The 9,248-nt window shown below is 39.2% G+C and overlaps 1 long non-coding RNA gene across 1 annotated transcript; it reads right to left on the bottom strand.

Annotated features, from left to right (window-relative positions):
• Positions 1-600: 600 nt before the first annotated feature.
• LOC121885697 lies at positions 601-8,570 on the bottom strand. Its single transcript, XR_006092600.1, has 2 exons — positions 7,941-8,570; positions 601-1,219 (listed from the first exon to the last, which is right to left on the bottom strand). It is a non-coding gene; the product is annotated as an uncharacterized LOC121885697 (long non-coding RNA).
• Positions 8,571-9,248: the final 678 nt, after the last annotated feature.

Genomic DNA, 9,248 nt, shown 5'->3' with positions numbered 1-9,248 from the left:
ACCCAATTAGACTGAGCAGAATTTGGACCTGGCCCAACTCATGTCCTGGGTCGGGTCTCGGTTCCTCAGAACTAAGTGGACCCGTGAAGACCTCTGCTTGGGACACACTATAGCTGTGTGTATGAAGAACAGACTACACATACTCTATCACCCAACACATTATACAACCATTAGGGAGAAATTACATTTTTCTCTGAAACACACCAACTTAGCCAGAGGCAGCAAAGCACTTATTAGTGTCTTGCTCAAGGACACTTTAACAAGGATCTATAGACAGATTGATTGCTGTGTGAATGAAACCTTGTGACCTTCCAGGAAATGGCCACAACTCCTCACCACCAGCTGTTTTAGCTATGGTGTAGATTCAGTCTTAAGATAACACTCTTATTACTGCTTGTTTTCAACATAATTAACATTATTGACCCCTACAGTCGAGTGAATTCACATTCATCTTGAGCTGATTTGTTTTGATGAACACTTTTCCAAAGCAGTCTGCTATATGTGGAGAATGTGTAAAGGGGAAGGGGAAGTGGATTTTAAGGGTCCTTTAGAAAAGGTAGAGTGCAACATTGGGCAACCAAGGAGCTGGGCACTAAAAGGTGAGTAAAAGAATAATTTATTGCAAAACTTTAAAAGTAAAAATACAATCTGTTAAAAAATACTAAAACCCAGGTAATATTACCATAAAGCAATGTTAAGTAAAAGGCAACTATAAAATGTCTAAGGGTCCTAAAATGTCCCATAAATAAACAATCTTAAAAGTCTCCCACACAGTTCTTGGCTCCCTGTATCCTGCGGCCGCCGCTGCCCTCTCTCTGGTGCTCCACTCATCCTGGAAAAACAGACAACAACCGCCAGTATCCTGCAGATACACCAGCTCAGATTTGCCACCCCTTGCCCGGCCCCACAGCCAGCCCTCCCGGTGTCTGCCACAAAACAATGGTGATACTCTTGGTTCACTGGGCGGTAAAGACAGGCTACTGGCCCAGTATTCACGCCAAACGGACACGGGCTGCTGCACTTTAGGCTCGTGTGGTGGCTTGTCTCGCAGTTCTCTCTGGCCCTTTGTGGTTCCCTGCTGTGTCTTCCTTGGGCGTGCCTTCCTCTGTGTCGCCAGCCTCAGTCTTCTTTCCGTATTCTGAAGGTCTGGTCTCTGCTCCCTGCCGCACCGTTGATTCCTATGGCTGCACCCTCATGTCCAACTGGTAAAAAGCAATGTCTATTAAAAGGTAAGAGCTCAACCAGATGCAGGTATTTAATGGTAATACATGCCCAGCGTCAGGAAGTTAAACATGCATTGAAAAAACATTAAGCAACAATTACATTTCAAACTAAAAGCATGCAAATAAAACCAAGCACAGCAGTGGAAGGAATTTAAAACACAATATATAAAATCATTCAATATAAAATAGCCAGAGCAAAACATAAAAATATATAAGGAAACAAATAAAAGCATTGCTTCCGCTGTGTGACATAAGTGTATATGCTGCATTCCTCACAGCTTAGTGATGTGATGCAGACAGAAAACTATAGTTGACAGAAAAGGTTGGCCAGCTGTCAGAAGTCAGATTGCCTCTCTGCAGTAGACGCAATGGTGCCTTAAAGGACCAGTGTGTAGGATTTAGTGCCATCTAGTGGTGAGGTTGCAGACTACAACTAACTGAATACCCCTCCCCCTCCTCCTCATCTTCCGTGTAGGAGAACCTACAGTGGCCGCAAAAGTCGCAAAAATCGCAAAAGGCCCTTTCTAGAGCTACTGTTTGGTTTGTCTGTTCTGGGCTACTGTAGAAACATGGCAGTGCAACATGTTGGGCTCTGTGGAAGAACTCTCTATGTAGAAATAAAGGGCTCATTCTAAGGTAACGAGAACACAACGATTCTTATTTTCAGGTGATTATACACTAATTAAAACATACTTATGAATATTATATTCCATTTCTGCTAAGTCTGTTCCACTAGATGCCACAAAATTCTACACACTGCACCTTCAGTGCAGGGGCTTACTGGGACTCAAGCCCTGAGCCTCCAACCAAGAACCATGGGCCTCATGAGACATAAGCTTAAAAAAAACAAAACAAAACCAAAAACAGAAAACAAAGCAACAGAAAAAAAACAAAAACAGGAGAGTACCTGTGATGCAGGGGCAGATGTGATGAGGACTGCATCATCTTGCTGTGTTGACACTCTTTGTAAAAACATGATTTACATCAATACATCGATGTGAACATGCAAAACGCCTGTAGCCCCAGGACCTAAAGTAATGGTAAGGCACCCCCCCTGAGTAAAAAGACATGTAGTACAGCACTGTTGGTTCAATATATACAGTACATGTGGTATGTGTGAAATGAAGGATACCGCCAGGGACCAAGACTGGAGAGCAAAAAATTGTAAACTTTCAACAAAAGAAGACAAAATTTCATTCTTCCTGTGTTGTTGTTGAGAGCTTCCATCTCCATATATATATATATATATAGAATTGCAGCATAGTCGTAAAGTACCAAGAAAGAAAGTGGCAGAAACAGACTCTAGTCATATAATACATGAGTGCACTATATGGCTGCAGATTGGTCCACGATCTGAAACTGCACTGGAAATGCTTATAATGGAGGATTTTGAGCTAAAATGCTCTGTAATCTGCTTAAACTAGTTAGTCATAAAATATAATTTTACAACTAAACAACTGAAAGCATTTAAAATCCTTCACATTATGTGAAGCAGCAACATAAAAGGATTCTATGCTTCTAATTTTATAGGACTCCCTCAAAAAGCATTTTCAAATTAATACAAACCTGGATGTTTTATGGGTAATGCAAAGGCAAATATACCTACAGTTATCTTCCGCTGAAAGCTCTTCTCGCTAAGATTTCCTTGGACTGCAATGTGCTTGGTCTGCATTTTTCTTGATTTAGGCCCAGCTTATCTTAAGCTTATAGAGATGTCAGCAAAACCCCCTTTTAATAGCGCAAGGCTCTTAATTCATTACCAAATGTAAACTTTGCTGCAGAGGAGAGCAGGATGGGCTGGGGGTAAATTAGAGGGTGTATTCTACTCAACTAATTACTCTGTAAATTCAAGCCCCCCATGGGAGGAGAAAAAAAAAACTCAAAACACTCAGACGTTTCTGTCCACATTTATTAAATCTTTCAACCCAAAGGGTATAATTTCCCTCATTTTAAATTGCATCTAATTCATCTTTTTTTTTCGGAACTGAAAGGCAAGTCTTTTATTTTTGCTTGTTTCTCCGGTTGACAAAAACCAGAAAAGAGGCTGGAATAATTATCAGCTTGCAACACCATCGCTTCTGCCTTAAGCCACCCTGTCATACTCCAACCATGTAAGACACAAAAACTTCAGTGTGGTTAACAGAGACATGCAACATTGTGCATATGCATCCAACCAAACTTCAGCAATCAAAAGATGTTGCCTGCTGATAGGTTTATTTCTTCACAATGCTGCTATGATCACAAAGGGGAAATATTCAGCTACCTGCCAGAGATAACTGTGATGATTAAACCCAGGCTAAGGGCTGATGTAGCCGAGGACAAAAATCCTGGCGAACTGGTCATTTAATAGCAGACATCACAGAGCTGTGGATAAGCCAGACCATGTGCTTCTCCTGTCTGAGGCTCCCATACACCCTCTTATCTTGTCTAAAGAGACGGATTTCAAGGTCAGACATTGACCCCTCAACTGTCCAAGCTGTCACACTGCCCGCCTCACACAGAGAGAGACACACACACACACACACATATCAGATCATGGCCACTTTTGGGGACATTACATAGACGTACATTCATTTGCTGGAGACTTACCCTAACCCTAACCATAACCACTACTTGCCTAACCCTAACTTTAATCTAACCCTAACCTTAACCACTGACCCAAAAATCAGCTTTTTCCCAATTGGGGACACGGCTTTTGTCCCCAGTTCGACAATTACCTGGTCTTAAGTCTGAAATTTGTCCGCAAAAGTAGGCTATGACAGACCACACACACACACACACACACACACACACACACACACACACACACACACACACACAAGGACATATTTGGTTCGAAGCATTATAGTTTGGCTATAAGGGATGAGTGTTTGATTCTCAAAACATGGGTTTTAGGCATACCTGCCAATACTCCAAATTTGTTGTTTCTCCCAAGAAACTCCCATAATTTGCATGGCTTGTTTTAGGCCACGCTAGAGGCATTAGAGCTAGAGAAGACAAGGACGGCCTGATGGTCGGTCCACCACTGTGGTTTAGACTGAAATTTCTCAGCAACTAGTGAATGGATCATGATAAAATGAAGTACAGACAGTCAGGTTTCCCAGAGGATGAATCCTAATGACTTTGGTGATCTGCTGATTTATCCTCTTGCACCACTATGAGGTTGAAATTTTTGTTTTTTAGTGCATTATCTCAGCAGCTACTGGATGGATTACCATAACATTTGGTTCAGACATTCACATGCCCCTCGGGCTAAACTGTAACTACTTTGACAATCTCCCTAGGGCCATCATTAGGGCAAAGCTTTAATTTGTCTAGTACCTCGACCAAATACCTGCAAAACTAATGACATTTCCATCAGCCTCAGTTGTACTTTGTGTTTAGCGCTAATTAGCAAATGTTAGCATGCTAACATGCAACACTAAAGTGGTGCACATGGTAAACATTATACCTGCTAAACATCACCATGTAAACATTGTCATTGTCACAATGTTGGCATGCTGACATTAGCATTTAGCACTTAGCATTGCTTTGTCTAGGTACAACCTCACAGAGCAACTAGGTGTAAACTCTTAGTATTTTTAAATAATCCTTCCCTTCTACCAAACCATATTAAACACCACATCTTTCACTGAGTGACATTCAGTTAGTTTACAATTGATGTCACATCGCTCAATGTGTTATGTCCTGCCCCAACCTCTTGTTTCAACATATATTACATCCAACGAAAGAAGTAAAAAATCTATTTCATGGATTTTAAGGCTGTACTTGCTGTACTTTCACCTGTGGTGTCTACCATTGATTGGTGATGAGACCCTTATGAGTAAACTGTGACAGGACCTCCATGATGTTCTATATATATCAATATATTGAATGTGATGTTTTGAAACCTTTTATAGCGTTACATAACCTAACTTTGTAAGTTGCACTGGACCAACCCTCATACCTTCATCAAAGGAGCTTGAAATAAAAAATAAAGGGGTTAAATTTAAGATGGTCAAGGTCACTGTTAATTATCACTGCTGTTCTTGAAGCAACAAGAAGTTGCTCATTAGTAGTAATAGAGTGGAGCCTCACTCAAAATGCCTATTAAATGTGTATAAACAAGAAAGGGTACAGTAAATATGAAAGCATGACTGCATGTTATCACCTCGCTCTGCTCATCTGTAGGATTTGAACAGGGACCCAACTGCAGTGTATTTTTGGCCCGCTTGTCGTGGGTGGGATGAGTGAGTTTGTATTCACTGTATTTTTCCCTTAAAATTTTATTGCATATTGGGAAGGCAGAAAGACAGACCATACACTCTAGATACCTATATGGAACGATAAATTGATGAATAGAGGGCTCAATGGACAGTTTTTGCCCTATGTAAAAGTGTTCTATTTCTGTCTTTTGACACTTACTATATATGTGTAAATTTTAAAAAAAAAATAGTAGTACATCCTGGAGTATAGCAGTACATAGGAGTAGTACTAGTAGTATAGTAGTACATCCTGGAGTCAGTGTGCATTTTCACTGATGCTGTAACTAATCATGATATGTATAAATATGCTCCTTCATTATCATAAACCAAGACCATATTCTTGGAATCTGTGTTTCACTTGTTGATGAGGGTGGCCTGTTACTATGGATTCTGGTAAGAAAATAAATCATTGTGTATCCAATGTTATGTCCAGAGACTGCTATAGTATATGCATTTTCAGTGTCATTTCATATACCTCTCCTGTAGAGGTTAATGGAAAAGTTGAACAGTTTTTGCCTGTTTAACTATTTCCTAAACAGTGATGCAGAGACAGCAAAAATAGGCACATACTGTGGATGGAATGGATCCACACAAGTTTGAATAAGGGAAATACAGCCACTACATAAAGCAATGAATATATGGGTGACTTTCCAGAATCACACAAAGAAAAACTTGAGAACATAATTATTCTTAACAATAACTATATAATTTGTCATTTTAATTTAGATTTTAATTAAGATTTAGTAAGAAATGTGTTGATTGTGCTAAATATTCTCAATCAATCTTTAAGAATCTTTCCATAAGAGTAAGAATAAAAGTGTGGTCAAAATCCCCCAATTTCAAGTAACCCCAGGGGTGCAAGTCCTCCGTCTACAGACAGATTTCTGTCCTAAGTGAATTATTTGTTCCGTCATAGGCCATTTATTTTTACTGCTAATGCAAAAAAAGATTTTACTCATATTATTTGCTCCAAATTAAAAACCAAAGTTCAGCAAAGAATTAGATCCTCATGTGTGTTGCTACACAACTTGCAATTGATCAGTTTCAGTTGACTTTGCACCAGTTTTTCGCTTTGTATATGATAAAACAGCAAGGGAAAGAGACACTAGTTGTTTCAGACATCAATGCTTGTTCCAGCTTCCCGTGGTTGCATCAATTTATATGTCTATTTTATCCAAAATAACTAAAGGTATGGCAATTTTATTAATGTGCACTTATTTCTCTGTATGGATGGGGACCGAAACCTGGTATTAAATGGCCCCAGGGATAAATTATTAAAGGCCGTAGAGTTGATAAGCTCCGATGTAACCAGTTCTTTCAGTGGAACTTTTTAATGTTTTGGTGTAATTTATTATCATGCAGCCTCTCCTTTGCTCTCTGTGTCGGAGTTCCTACACACACACACACGGAGTTAAGTCATTAGAGTACAGGTGAAGTGAAGATAACTTCAAGTTGACTACAACTACGCTTGTTACTGTAAGTGCAAGTAAAAAGCCAATACACCTGTTCAACAAGCATAATCATGTAGAAAAGCGATATTTTAACCTGCTCTGTCTGCAGTCTCTCATCCATCCGCCTCACAGAGGCACAGCATGCTAGTTAGGCTAATAGCGAATTGTTACAAACAAGCTAAAACAAAAGCTGTCTAGCCTAACTGTTCAGCTTAGTTTGCCATGTATTTTAAAATTTGGCAAATTCTTGTAAATTTAGATGCTGGCTGAGCAGCCCCTCCTCTCTCTGTCAGTGGTAACCTACGAGCAGTGAATCACATCAGCAGCAGACGGAGGAGTACAGAGGACAGAATGAATGACTGATTCTGACTGTGTTCTTCATTCTCTCTAAACTTCACTCAGTATTTTGATGTCAGGAATATTATTTATTTTGTTGACATTTTAGTTTTGATTCCAGTGAGATACTGTTGAGTTTATGTGGCCCACCTATCCCTAGTCTAAACAGGGAAGGGCCCCGAGTTCTTAAAATCAACTCATTTAATATTCAATAAATAATACTTAGATGTGTTCCTGTTTCTCTTTTGTTTATATACACTGTTTTATTTGTCTTGGGTCCCTTTATTCATTGTTAAATAGCCTACCTCTAGTGAAAGAAATAACCAAACATCACACTGGAATTTGTTTTAGAAATCATAAACTTCTGTTATTTACTTTTGCAAAATTTCCCAAATAAACAATGAAATAATATCTAGTCTCTTTGAATAACTTGAGTTACAGCAATAACTCTTTTCAAATGTAAACCAATACACTCAAAGTGAAATTTAGATGACCGCTGATATAAATTTATATCAAAATTTGTAGGCCCACAATCACCAAGCACACACGCCACACACAAACTGGCAAGCATTAAAATAAAATAAAATAAAACCCCCGTTGCAGGCCTGATTGGACGCTTGGGAACGGAGAGGCCCAAAACTATTTGACCGCTTCAATCAAAAGAGCAACAAATTAAAATGTGGTACCTTGGTCATGAAGTCTGACTCCAATCAGCAGTTTATACCAGCCTCTCGGTCTCCGGGAGGGAACAGGATGCAGTTTATACCAGCCCTCGGTCTCCGGGAAGGAGCAGGATACACGCTGAAGTCCAAAAATGGCGGGTCCGGCCCATGTAGTGAAAAGTCTCTCTGAGCGTTGACTTAGTAGCTCATAGCACTGTCCATTAAATCCTCAGGGTTTCCACGTCGAAAACAATGAACTAAAGCCTATAGCGTTAGCTGGGTTAGCTACACAGCGGCTACAAGTCCATTCACTGTGCTAATGAATGCTAATAAATCACTCGTGTGTTAGTTATAGTGACTATGAGTCCATTCACTTTGCTAATGAATGCTAACAAACACAAGTTCGGCTACTGAGCTAATAAACAAACAAACGTGAACAACTGTATAACAAACTTCGAGTAGAAGTATCTCCTGCTGCTAGCAGAAAATATGTAGCATGAGTATCCTGGCAAAGACTGTCGGGCAGATAATCTCAGACACCAGCTACACATTTGTTTGTAAACACTGCGCATGCGACGCTCCTCAGTCCATCAAGTTACACGATTTCACTCACACACTACTTTCCCTCTCTCTCTCTCTCGCTACACACCTGTGTGATCTAACCCACTTCAACCAATGAATGACCAGTATTAAACTTACTCTGGAATGCTACTTCCTTTTACTACCATGAGCTCTTCAAAATAAAACAAAATATTTATAACTATATATCTGCATATTTTTAAACTTATTTATTCTACTGAGCCTTTTAATCTTTTAGGAAATAGCTTTTTTTTAACCATATGTATGATGTCTCTTTTAACCTTAACTTTAGTTATAGTGACTTTGCTGTTGTAAACATTACTGTTGCTGCTCTCGAAACAATGTTTAGTTATATTTAAAACATACATAAATTCTAATCCTGTTCTATACTTCTTTTTAAAATAATATATTTTTAAAAAGCATTTATTTAGTAATGAAAAAGAACCGATAAGAGTATCGATAAGAGTAGTTGTATCAATAAAATCCTAACAATACACATCCCTATTTCTCTGTCAAATTATGAAAAAGCAATAGAATAGGATTTTTTGTTTTGTTTTGTTTTTTTTGTTTGTTTTTTTGTTCAAGGTATGCTATATCTGCAGAAGAATGCTGCCACAGGTGACCTAGAACATGGGCTAAAGTACAAGTAGAGGTGTCAGTAGCAAGAAGAGACAGATTCCCAAGGGCAGAGATATAATATGTGGTTAGCAAAGGTAGACATCCCTGGTAGACATGGCCTGGTGTAAGCTTTGT

This window comes from Thunnus maccoyii, chromosome 19 (genome assembly GCF_910596095.1).
Source record: "Thunnus maccoyii chromosome 19, fThuMac1.1, whole genome shotgun sequence".
Taxonomy (NCBI): domain Eukaryota; kingdom Metazoa; phylum Chordata; class Actinopteri; order Scombriformes; family Scombridae; genus Thunnus; species Thunnus maccoyii.
Note: the sequence above shows the minus strand (reverse complement) of the source record. Positions and strands in the feature narration are given on the sequence as shown.